Raw genomic sequence first — 13,788 nt, 5'->3', positions numbered from 1 at the left:
CGGGACAAATATTTTAGGTTCCCTATGGGAATCAACATCTACATCATTTGATGGCCAGGCAGGCATCAATTTTTGAAAATGAGACATAGCTCTCATAGTGCATTGGCACTGCTGGTGGCTTCAAATAGCCTATGCAGTGGCCTCCACGGATCCTTCTCGCGCAACTCGAAACTTGACTGCCTTATTCTCTGCGCATCTCCAATTACTTTTTCTTCGGCCTGGTGGCTCACCAACTCTAACTTTGCTGCCTCGCCGACTCAAAAAAGCATATCAGGCTGACACCAAGATGGAAGTCGGCCTCCCCACTCTGTATATCTGTCTCGCCAGGAATGTCAATCCAGCTATCCCCGAAGAAGAAATTGAAGCAGAACTCCGTGCGATTGGCATCCACCATGCCATACGATCTTCCGCTGGCCCAGGACCATCAACTGATGTGCTACTCTATACTCCATCTGCAGCTGACTTCTGGAATGCTGTTGATAATGGCGTTTATATCCAAGGCAAGCTCCATCGAGTAGAAGAAATTCCGGCAACAACTACGTCAGCCCAGCCAACTGCCTCTACCACAGCCGAGCCTACAACTACGCCATCACAGAAACCTCCACAACTGCAGACTTCGTCAAATTTCTACATCACTCCCATTACCACCACCTACACCACTACGACCACCACTGTCACCTCGACCACTCCAATATCTACCCTCCGTACTTCCCAGATCGCTGTTACAACAGTTGTCCCATGCCACCCACCTTCACTAATGACCTCTTCACTCCTCACTTCGCCCTTCCCTTCACATCCCTATGTATTTCCTGGAACAACGAATACCACAGTCGACGCACCGCCTTCGCCAGCTTCACCCAGAACAGCAGCCTCCGCAACATCATCGCCCTCGCAGCCACCAACAACTTCTCACAGAATGTCCAGCTGTGTCATCCGTGGAGTGGACCCGGCTCTCTCCGAAAGGACCATATTTCAGCAACTACAAGCTAAAGACATCCCAGTCCGCCGAGTCTTCCGCATCAAGAATGCAACAGGGCCAACATTCATGGTACGCATCCATGTCCCGAGCGCCACAGATGTTCAACACCTCATTGACCACGGAGCTTACATATATGGCCGACGTCATCGAGTAGAACCGTCCATCTCTCCCCCTAATCCTGTCAGACAACCCACCAACAATTCTCCTCGCCGCCCCCAGGCAGCCAACTTCTCACCTAGTCAATCTGTCAGTCCACCTCCTCACCCATATAGCTTCTTTCCTTACCCACCTCCGCCACTCCATCTCATCCGGTACTTAATATCTTCCCTTCATAATCTCACTACGTCCTTGCATCTCCTCACCTTTCAATGCTATCCTCACAATCTTCTCTAAATTTCAATCCTAGCGAAAATCCCCTAAAATTCGCATATCCGTAGCCCACCTCCTTAAATTTGTCCCATCGCTCCTCCCATCTCACTCATTCCTTGCTCCTCACAGTTATCGTCGCTCCCCTTGGCCCGAGAGATCGCGACACGATCTAGGGGGCCCGCCCCGTTCTTCGGGCGGGGAATGAAAACTCTCAAGCAGCAGCAGCCTCCACGGTATGCACTAGCCTTGCGTCTTGGGTGGTGTGCTAAGTCCCAACTGACGAGCCTAACTTAGCATACGAGGGCGAAACGCAGGCAGCCAAGAATGAGTTAGCTGGAAAATTTATAATGTCCAATAATGGACCATTATATTGGTATTATTTTTCAAAATTGTTCTGTCACCATGCCCGGCCCTCGCGATGTTCTCCATCTTAACTATTTGCGCAAGGAGGAGTTGATCTATGAATTAACTATCAGAAATGTGCAATCTGGAGGCACGGTTGCAGTAGACACTAACAAGCTTAGAGAGTCCCTTGATTTGCCCATTTCCATCCCCAATTTGGGAGAGAAAGAAATTGATGACTCTCTTTCCACGATCGTCGAGAATATTACTGGGCTAGCTTCTGTAGTTAGTTTTTTTGATGAAAATGATCCGTCTCCTAATCAAATTAAGCGTGTGCAAGGCAGGCTATATCATTTTTCGAATAGGGTTAACGATCTGTTGTCTCTAAAACTGAATGACGTTCAGAGGAAGGAAGCTAGTACGCTCCTGGAAAATATTTCCGAATTATCTAGTAAGGTCACTCAATTGTTAACTGGGGAAGTTCCTCCCAAATCTGATCAACCCACCATAGTGAATGCAGGTAGTGAGGAAGCGCCTCCCAAGGGAGAAGTTAATAGGATAACCGTTGCTGCTCAAACTATCCCTGCCCCATTGGACAACGAATCTGAACGTCGTGCATCTTTGAGTAACATCCGTTCTGAATTAACTTCCTTGCCATTGAAACCTTTACCTACTATGTCACCCGGGTTTAGCAGCTTTCCTCATCCATTGGCAATGTTGCTCAGAGGTATCTCTAAGTTTTCCGTTAATACCACCAGTGATGTAATTTCTTTTTTAAGATTTCTAGTTGAATTTCAGGATCATGCCCTTGTGTTTTCTCTTTCTCCATGTCAAATTTTGCAAATTATCTATCCGTATGCTATTGGTATTCTCTCAGATAAAATCGTAAGAGCCATTGCCGAGCAATCATCTATTGAGGATTTCCATGCCCATTTGCTAGCTAAGTTCATCCCGGCTAGGGCCAGGTCCTCCCTTATTCAGAAGTACTATTACCGTGTACAACGCTTGGATGAAAACTTGGCTGATTTCATACAGGACATTAAGTTTTATACTAGGGTGTTTGCTCTTCATTTCCCTGAGGATCAGATTGTACAAGCTATTGTGGAAGGGATTTCACCACCCTACAGGTCATATTTGTGTTTCGCGGCGTGCCCGCAAACTTTCTCTGAACTTGAAGCGTTGGCCGTCTCAGCGGAAGGAGTTAGATACGCCGATTCTTTGCGTGTCGCGAAAGAACCCCCGCCTTCCTTTAGTAATACTCGGCCTCCACCTCGCCGACCAGTCAATCCCCGTAAATGTTATGCTTGCGGGTCGCCTGACCATCTGCGCAACAAGTGTCCACTGATCAAGTCAAGTGGGACAAGGAATGGAGCCGGGTCATCACAAGGCTGTTTTAAGTGTGGGGCCTTCTCACATATCGCCAAGAATTGCCCAAACTCAAATAGCACCCCCTCCTGCTCAACTTATGGTGCAAATTCCACCTATGCCAATACTAAAAAGTGACTAGTGGCTTCGGCTGAGTCGACTAATCCATCTTCCTGAGACTCAGCCCCTAGTAAACAGGTTGTAAATGCAGAGAACGATCAGCCTTCAAATTCATCTTTTGAATGCCCTAAAGAATGTCTTAGGATTGCGGCGGATACCCCCGCACCTGTTCCTTTTCTTAAGATTGAGTTAAATAACGAGCCTATAACAGCTCTCTTAGATTCAGGCAGTGTTTGTTCGATTATTTCGGCTGAATGGTATTCTAAATTGAAAACGGTTTGTAAACTTCCTGACTATGTCTCTTCTCCTGTTCAATACGTATCGGCTAATTCATCTCCATTAGAAATTCTAGGTTCCTTACTGGTCAAAATTCGTATTTTTAAGTTTACATGGAAAGTTAAATTGTTTGTGGCCAAGCAATTGTCTTGCCCCATTATATTGGGAGCTGACTTTATTTCTCACACTGGTCTTGTGCTCGATCTCCAGTCTAGGTCGTGCACATTCAAATTTGCTTCTAATTGTAAAATCCCACTATTAAAGTGTAATTCTGTGTCATGTTCTTCTATTTCGCCTACCCAGGATGAGATGTTGTTAGACCTTAGACATCTACCTGAGGAGCAGGCTGATAGTATTCGCAAACTGTGTCTGTCGTTTCCCGAGGTGTTCTCTGATACTCTTGGTGTTACTGACCTTATTGAATACAAAATTGAGGTCACGGATTCGATTCCTGTCCGTTTTCCACCTTATAGGCTATCTCCACCTAAAATGAAGGCTCTGAAAGAAATTATCGATCAGATGTTGAAGGATGGTATTATTAGGCCCTCTAAGTCGGCGTATTCATCGCCTATTTTTCTAGTCCCGAAACCCCAAGGAGGCTTCAGGCCTGTCATTGATTACAGGGCTCTCAATCGGAAGGTGGTGTTGCAATCTGTGCCCCTTCCTGACCTACATTCTTGTTTTTCATGGTTTCGTAAGGCCAAGTTCTTCACCATCTTGGACTTGAATCAGGCCTATAATCAAATTCCCCTTGCCGAAGAGTCTAAACATCTTACAGCGTTTGCCACGGACTGGAATTTATATGAATACAACCGCGTACCTTTCGGGCTCCCCACGGGGGCAGCTGTGCTCACTAGGCTACTAGATAGGGTCTTCTCCGACATCAAATTCGAGTACTTATATCACTACTTAGATGATGTCGTCGTATTTTCAGAGACTTTTGAAGAACATCTAGATCATCTGCGAGAAGTTCTCGATCGCCTTCGTAAGGCTGGGTTAACTGTTAAGTTGTCCAAGGTTGCCTTTGCTAAGCCCTCTATGTCATTCCTAGGGCATATTGTGTCACCCGATGGTGTAGCAGTCGATCATTCTAGAACACAGGCCATCCGTGATTTTAAACCTCCCAAGGACATTAAAGGTATCGCCAGGTTCATTGGTATGGTGAATTTCTTCAGGAAGTTTATTCCTAACTTCGCTAATAGAGCCGCGCCCTTAAACCTTCTTCGTAGGAAAGGCATCAAATTCGAGTGGGGACCTTCTCAACAAGCCGCTTTTGAAGACCTTAAATTAGCACTTTGTAATGCCCCTGTACTTGCTATGCCTGATTTCTCGAAGAAATTCATTGTCCAAACCGACGCATCGTCGTCGGCGGTAGCTGCAGTCCTTCTCCAAGAGACTGAACTAGGGAGGCGCCCCATCGCCTATGCATCTAGGGCTCTCTCGGCTCAAGAAGCAAAGTACTCCATATATGAGCTTGAAGGTTTGGCAGTCTTATTCGCCTTAGAAAAGTTCCGTCTCTATCTGGAACACGTCAAATTCGACCTGGAGACAGATAATCAAGCCTTAAGCTGGGTCTTAGGTAGACCGCGTCGTACTGGTCGTATAGCCCGTTGGGCCATCCGTATTTCTGCCTTCCAATTTGATGTTAGACATATCAGAGGTATCGAAAATGTTGTTGCTGATGGACTCAGCCGTATGTTTTCTAACGACGTCGAGACCCACGAACCGGTCGACAGTTCATCACCTTCCGAGTCCATACTATCTGAGGTTAATGCCATCCTAACAGATGCTCCCATGCTTTTTAGGGATATCGAGAAATACCAACGTGAAGATCCGACGCTGGCTCCGATAATGGAAACCCTTTCTTCTGGGGAACATGTTGTCCCTTATGTTCTGAGGAATGGGGTTCTATGTTGCCCTTCGAGGCATGATAAGATGATGAAAGTTGTTGTTCCAGCTGTTCTTGTACCTATGATCTTCAAGTATTATCATGAGACCCCATTAGGAGGGCATCTTGGTATCTTTAAAACTCGTGAAAAAATTCGTGATATGTTCATCTGGAAAGGTATGGACGGTGAAATCCGTGAACTAGTAAAGGCTTGTAAATCCTGTTTGCTTAGTAAACCGACCATGTCCACCAAGGTAGGCCTCTTGTCTTCTCAGCAAGCGTCGCGCCCCATGGAACGCCTGTATATTGATTATGTAGGACCCTTCCCCCAGTCAAAGGGTAATGCCAACAAGTTCATCTTTGTGTGTGTAGATGGTTTTACCAGATTTTCTTGGTTATTTCCGACTAAGCTGGCTACCGCTCAGTCCACCATTACTTGCTTAAATTCTATTTTTGCTTCTTTTGGTCCGTGCCAATATATGGTATCTGATAATGCTAAGGCTTTTACATCTAATTTATTTCGTAAATTCTGTTTTGACTTGTCCATCTCTCATGTAACTACTTCGGCTTATTACCCTCAACCATCTCTGGCTGAACGGGTTAACCGTAATCTCAGGTCCGCACTTATTGCCTATCATCATGAAGATCCTTCCAGGTGGGACACGTCCCTGCATTGGATAGCTTTTGCTTTGAATTCGGCGGTTCATGAATCTCACAAGTTTACTCCAGCTTCTTTGATGTTCAAGTTTGTTCCCAACACGCCGCTCTCTAACCTCTGGTCTCTGAGTGACATTCTACCCGAGACAATAGATCCGGACAACATTAAAGATCTTTGGAAGAAGGCTAAAGCCAATCTTAAAGTGTCTCATGAAAAGGTTAGGGAAAGGTATGATCGTGGACGGAGACCCACCCCTTTGAAGGTAGGTGACCAGGTTATGGTCAAGAATTTTGTTCCCGCGGGCAAGCTTGCCCCCAGATTTCATGGGCCATGCATCATTCTCGATTTTCTTACTCCGGTTACATTGTTAGTAAGCAATCCAGCCACCGAGAGGATATCTAGGGTTCACCTGTCCCAGGTGAAACCGGTGTAAATTTGTTTCAACTTGCTTCATATAATTTGATAGGAATATGATGGTTATATTTTTTTTTGTGTTCCACTCTTAAGGCATTCTGCTCCTTCTATTTTATTTTATATGTAAGCATTTCTTGTAAACCTCCCCCGATTGTTAAACTGCCATCCTGTCCTTGTCACGGCCATTACCACGCTCCCGTCTCCTGCTCCACTACACACAGTGGCTGGATTAGATGAAATGCCATGGATATCTGCACGCCGCTGGCCCCTCAATCTCTCTACATGCCTGTGCCCTCAAAAGAAAAATGATGGTCCAACACAATTCTGCCGCCTAGCTTTAATGTTTCAGTGCCCCCGCAGCCGCGCGGCGCTGTGCCGCGGCTGGGTTCGAGGACGGGCCCCCTCGGCCCCAGCGAGGACGACATGTGCACGGCGAGCCGGAGCTCTCCTCCCGGCCAAGGCTGATGTGCGGCGCACGACCTGCTACTTGCCCGCAGCCTGTATATGTTCACCGCGGGTGCGGCGTGCTTCAACACCTCTGCTCCCCTCATAGTGCGAGCGAGCGGTATCTCAGGGTACTTGAGGGGTCCGAGCGGCTTCCTTTGGACGCAAGCTGTAACGGCCGGTCTGGCCATCCAACTTAGCCTACATCAACTACATAGACATTCCTGTTCAACCTTAATACCGTTTCATGGGAATTCAACAGCAATATTTGGTGGACATTGCAAAATTTTTCTTCACTTTTAAGTATTAAAAGTTTATCCTCAGAATTCAACTACTACAAACAGAAAGACTTTACTTCACTTGCAACAACAAAATTTTGAAACTGAAACAAACCAAATTAAGAAAATCTCATAAATGCTTCTGCAATCTATCTTCATATTCACATCATAACTTGGAACTTGTTTCAAACTGACTTCATGTGTCATCCCTCGAGGAACCTTTGGGGGGGGGGGAGGTCTGTACCGGGCGGTACACCTCCACTCCGCTAATTTAAAATGTGCGCCTGTGGAAACTCCTCTGCTGGAGGAAGTCTGAACTTTATTTACCCTATTAATTTTCTAGTTTCTCAGAAGATGTCACCACCTGGAAATTTTTGAGTTTGTGAACGGTGTCATTTTCGACGTACTTTTGTTTTGCTTGAAGTAAGAAGTGTGAACTTTCTCTTCTAGAGGACACCACTGAAAAACTACAATTGTGCACCCTAGTGGGAAGAAAAATAACTGTTCTTTGGAGAAAATTTTATTTCAAAAGTTTGTTCTTTGTTAAATTTCTTTCTGTTATTGTTTAAGTTGGCTGTATACCCCTCTCTTTCCCCTTGTTTTGCATTTGACCAATCCCGAATTTCTGTTATTAATTTCTGACCAATCATTGGTATCTTCCCCCAACTTGAATATGTTTCTATACCCTAGCCAATAAAAAGTTTGTGGGAGGGTGTTTTCTTTCCCCTAACACCTAGAACCTTCCGCGAGAGGATATAAACTGCTGATTTTTGGGTCTCCGGGCCACTTCTGTTCCATCTTTCAGTGTATTAAGTACATAGCAGGAGGCGGGAAGCGCCTCTTTCTCCGGCAGCGGTCAACTATAAGGTAATGGCCGATTAATATATTCTTTCTTTGCTAGCTCAGCAGTTTAACTCTCGGGGCGGGTGCGAAGCGTTCCACCATGTAACCTTTTCCTAAAATGTAAATGTAACTACTCTTTTCATCTATTCTCTTGGAAAGCTACATTCTGGGATAGAGAGTGCTAACCCTCTCGAGCTCCCACTCATATTGTTTTGAGGTGAACTTATTTTTCTCAACCTATTCTTCGTTAATGTAAAACAAATTGTTCTCTTCTTAAGTCACCTCTTTAGTATGGGATTAGCCCTTGTATTAACGGCCTAGCGCCAAGTAGGTCTTAATCTAGTGTATTAGGAGTGCAAGTTCGCCTCCTCTCAAATTGTTATTTTAGAGGTCATTTAATTAACATTCGTTTCGTTTAATAGACCTCAGTAGATTGGGTATTTTACCCCTGTGTTTATGTCCGTTGAGGACAGCTTGAAGGTGGAGTTTGGTGTGGCCTGGGAGAGGCTTAAATTTGAGAGCGAGTGGCTCTTTTGAAAATTGTATGTTGTATGCCTCGAGGAGGCTTTTCAGTGTAATTTGGAGCAAGGGCTCCTAGGTATGAATGGGGTTTTCTGCCCCTCTGTTAAAACTTGTGTTTGGGGTAAAACTGAGCTGATTGCCCAAGCATTGTGAACTCGGGGCGCGAAGCCCAAATTCTGTAAATATTGTAACTACCTTATTTTGACTTGCTATTCTGTACCTGCCATGCTTGTTACTTATTTATTTTGAAAAGAAAATATAACCGTATTAAATTTTAAATTTACTTTACAGGCACTATAATTTCGTAGCTTGAGATCCATTCACACCCGCACCTTCTTTCACCTCTACCTACCGCTAAAACACGGTAACACTAAGATTAGATTACCTTGTGATATTTTGCAATGAAAGTTTTCAGTGTCATAAAACAATAAAGCTCAAAATCCAGCCATTTAGGCTCCTGAGATGTTTGAATATTGTTTGAATTGTTTTATAGTTCATTACTATTTTTATGATTTATGTGAAATTACCAAATTCAGTTCAATAATAGGATTTCGAAAATTGCTAAGACCTTAACTACAGTGGTATGATCAGCTGTTCATTCGAAAATAAACTATTGCTGTTTTCCTTCGGTATTATTACCACGCTGTAGTCTAGTGTATCAACGTAATTAAAATGTACGATTAATATAGTTGTCGAGGTGGTTACAGTTTTTAATTTACGTGGGAAAGTGCATTCAACTGTTGGGTAGAGAATTGTTCCGGACAGTTAAAGCTTGCTGGCCGCTACGAGTGCTAGTGTCGTTCCGCCTGACAACAGGATGCCATTTCATTACTAAGGAGCTTCGCGACTGTGTATATTAGACTGTGGTTACGACGGTGTTAGTCAGACCCGCAGCTCCAAAACACAGACTGTGGACGGAAACCAGTCACACACAAACCAAAGTCGATGAGTGTCATTCTTCACCTCCACAAATCGCATGTGGACAGACTGCGGTTTTGAAAAGCATTCCACCCAAATCTAGTAAGCGTTTTCCTCATAGGTTTCGCGGGCGGGCATGATCATGAAGAAGAACAATGCCGTTCAATAACCTGCCGCAGCTGAGTTTCTGAAACGTGTCCGTAGCACGGTATAGTACCCGTCACGTAAGGCTACCATATTGTCTTTCCTTGAATGGCTCCTCACTGCTGCCAACTTGTCTACTTATATATCACGAGACATGATCATCAAACTAACCTCAGTGTAAGTATCAATGATGGAGATTCCCTTACACAACTACGTGATGAATCAAGATGTTCATAATTAAGTCGGTTTTCAAGCTCAGTGAGGAATTAAGTAAAGAAATTCTCTCTCATACTCTCACGTTATATATTTGAGCCTTTATTTTGATATACGTATTTTTCGGTGTTTGTGGTGTGTAAATAATTCGGGCCCTTCCTCGAAATTTACTATTACTTACTGGACTGAAGAGAAACCACGCTGTAATAATATATACCCACAAATAAATTACATGTACATATGCCGTAAGTCAACAAAAATACAGAAATTTCTTTACTTAATTCCTCACTCTTGAACAGAGGCGGTGCCCGTGAGATCTGGCTCACACGCTGAGACAAGCGCCGCCAGAGTGCATGTCGGTTTGAGGGCGGAATAAGATATGCATACTTTTTCTTGTAATTTAACATGAACTGTTTTCGAGAGGAAAGACGTCTCACATTCTGGTGGTCGGGCCTATCTCACGAGCCTCCCCTGCTCCTTCCATCATCTAATGAGTTCATTAATGGTTCTTGAAGCCTAGCTTGCAGGCACGCCACTGTTCGTAAAACTGACGTGCTTGTTACATAACGAGCACCTTATTATTTTCTTTGTTGATGACAAACAATATGATTTCTCCGTTCAGGGATTGACATAACTGTAGAGATAGAATATGGAAGGAGTAATACGGTAAGTTAGTTTTCAACGAGAAGAAAGCTTTCTCAAGGCCGCAAAACGCTACTCTTTAAAGAGTCACATAAACATCAGGGGCTCGACTCTAATATTTATAACTGAACTTACGTTCGGGCATGGAAATCCGCTTCCTAGCCAATGAAACTATTATATAGGTAATATAATTAAATTCTTTGGTTGCCCCTCTTAGTAGCCTCTTACGACATGCATGGGGCAGAGACTCCATTCACAGGGGAGATGAAAGAGTTGTGATAAATCGAAAGTAAAATGAATGTATCGATTTCATTCTCCTCTTACGATAGGCAGAGGATACTCCCCCCACATGTAAGATAAAGTTCGCATTAACACTTTATGAAGTCACGCAGTAGTTCTCATTGCAGTTACAAAGTGATGACCTTTACAGAATAATGAAACTCAATATATTGTGATTTAATGAAGTATTGTAGAAGGCAAGGGCAAGCTTATCGTAATCATCATTTCTCATTAGCGATGTCGCAGTCGAGACTGAACAATCCTGGCAGAACACGGCTCATCAACATAATTATATGAAGCAGTTCTCCCCCTCGAGGTAATAAATAATTAGTTTTTGTCTAGAACTAACTGTTGGGTAATATTGGATGATTAGTTGTGGGAATAAATATTTCCATGTGGACAGTATTACTAATGCCGGGTGATGGTGAATTTCCTCTGCGCCTTCAGAAGTTTGCAGGTCTTAGTTTCGACGTGATTGAAGATGACGTGTTGAAGTAACACACAAATGTATTCTACAGAGGGACGTATGTTTCTAGTTGAAAATGTGTGTTAACTCTGACAGTTAAAGAACAATTCTTTGTGTGGTTCACCGGTTTAAACTGCCTCATTGGGAAACGGTGCGGGATTAGATTAACCTTTCTCATCCCACGCCCGAGTTATCTCGGATTTGAAATGTCACAGTCTCTCCCAGACACGAGTTTAGTCCAACGTTACAGTTCCGTTGTTTAACACGTGATGCTATCATCTGAATAATAATAATAATAATAATAATAATAATAATAATAATAATAATAATAATGGAATATGGCCCGGTACAGGTCTTACGCCTGACGGCTACACGGGGATAGAACACTCCCTGCCTACGATAAAATCTAATATAGAAGATGGCACGAACACGGACCAAGTGGAATTAAGTAATGAAGGTAAAAATCCCCGACTCAGTCTGCAGTGCCCCGTGAATGCGGGAGTCGATTCATGACTTTACAATACACAATTCCTCGCGTTCCTCGTTGACAGCTGAATTTCCCCTAATATACCTGTACCCAGGCGGAGTGAAAGCACAATGGAGGATGATGATGACTGTACCGGGAGGTAGACCTCAACCCCGCACATTTAAAAGAAGGAACGCTATCTATCGAACGAATCTTGAAACAGCTAGTGCATGAAGTTGGGACATTGATCAGAAGATGTCACCATTAAACAACACAGTAATGTGTTATTTTCATAGAGTTAGTGTTTCATTTATTAACTCTATGGTTATTTTAAAGTTAACTAAACTGACTGGATTTCTTTATTTTGTTTTGGGATACATCAAGAAGTTCGCACTCTTCTCCATAGATGTCTCTACTAAAAGACTGAGGTCAAGGTGGAATAATTAGTGATTTAAAACATTTTCTGTTTATAGGTTTTCTCAACTGAATTGACATTCATTATCTGTGATACTTCAAGCTTTGCAACACTTCCTTCTCATCCCACCAGCTTTTGAGTCTGGCCAATGGTAAATTTCCTGTAATTATTTTTCAGCCAATCATAAATTTCTTGTATTTTTCTGAATATCCAATGAAATGAGGAGGTATGTCTGGATTTAGTCCAAAGCCTTCTCGAACCCTCCTCTCGGGTATAAAAGCTGCGGCTTTTTCAAGTCAACCTGTCTTATAGATCGTCGAATTACTGAGTATGTGTGTTAAGAGATGAGGCGGGGTTCCTCATTCTTCGGCAGGCAGAGCATCAGCGCAGGTAATGGCCACCAGTTTTCTCTCTCTGTAGCTTCCTCCCCAAACTGACCCGAGGGGGAAGGTTTTAAGCTTTAACTATGTAACCACCTGTAAATTGGGGATAGTGAGTGCGTTACCCTCCCGAATTCCCCTTCAATTTATCTTGAGGTGACTATGATTTTGTAACTGTTTTTCTCCTGTAAATGATTTAATAACTTGTCCTAGTCACCTCAGTAGTTTGGGATTAGCCTCTGTATCATCGGGCCGGGACTCCAAGCAGGGTTTTAAACTTGGTTGTCAAGGAGAGCAAGTGTACGCCTCCATGCATTTTTGAGTTTGGGCCAGTAATTTAACCTGTTCTTCCGTTTCATGAAGGCCCAGTAGGATGGGTACTAGATATCCCTGTGTAATCTAAATTGTAAATTGTAAGTTGTGTCTAGAGAGGCCATGAATTGAAAGGTATTTTGCAAAGTTGCCTTGAGTAGGCTATAAGAGTTTGGAGCGCAGTCTCCTTGGTAGAGAATGTAAGCTCTCTTCTGATATTGTGTGGTGCCTTTGGAAGGCCGTAAATTTTAACAGTTGGAGCAAAGTGCTCTTGAAAATTGTGTTTTGGGAGATATCACTCCTTTTCTACCTGTCTAAGCGCAACATAAACGTTGTTGGGACCTGTGTAAAGCATGAGCTTGAAGCTCAAAATTGTAACTGTTCTTGTCTGGGGTTTTCCTTTTTTCTCTATTCTGTTTCTAAGTACTTGTACCTGAAAAGTTGTTTGTTAAAATTTAATTTATGAAAAGAAATATAACCTTTATTTTAATGTTTTAATCTCTGACTTTCATAGATAGATCATTTCAGTCCACACCTTCTTTCAGCTCTCTCTGTTCCACAGAAACTCCGTAACAATGAAAACAGCGAAAACGAGTTAGAAGTGAATGAATGTGTGGGCACAGTTGTTCACTTGCGGGAAAATGTTTCCCTTCCCTGATTTTTGAAGTATACTTATCTCAATGCAACCATTGCTAAAACATGCAGAAAATCCAGGGATGGGGAATCATAAGGGTGAATACAACTTAATAATGAAAAGGTTGATAAATTTCGAGAGACCGGTTCAGTGCGGTTCTGTTCTGGCAGCAGATGTTTCGTATAGGGTACTTAAATGTCATTAACTTACGTAAATTGGCTCAATAAACTGACATTTCACATATACAGCAGAGAGAAACAACCTCGGTGTGTCCTTTGTGCATGAATTGAGAGGTTCAGACGAGGCGAAAGAGGTTTATCACTCGCCATATTACAGAGCGAGTGAATTTGTGTCGGCATCTTATGTAAATAGGGAGTTTCATATGATTTATTTATTTTTAATTAATTATTTTTTCACATTG

This window comes from Anabrus simplex, chromosome 13 (genome assembly GCF_040414725.1).
Source record: "Anabrus simplex isolate iqAnaSimp1 chromosome 13, ASM4041472v1, whole genome shotgun sequence".
In the NCBI taxonomy this organism is placed as follows: domain Eukaryota; kingdom Metazoa; phylum Arthropoda; class Insecta; order Orthoptera; family Tettigoniidae; genus Anabrus; species Anabrus simplex.
This window is presented reverse-complemented; position numbering follows the sequence as displayed.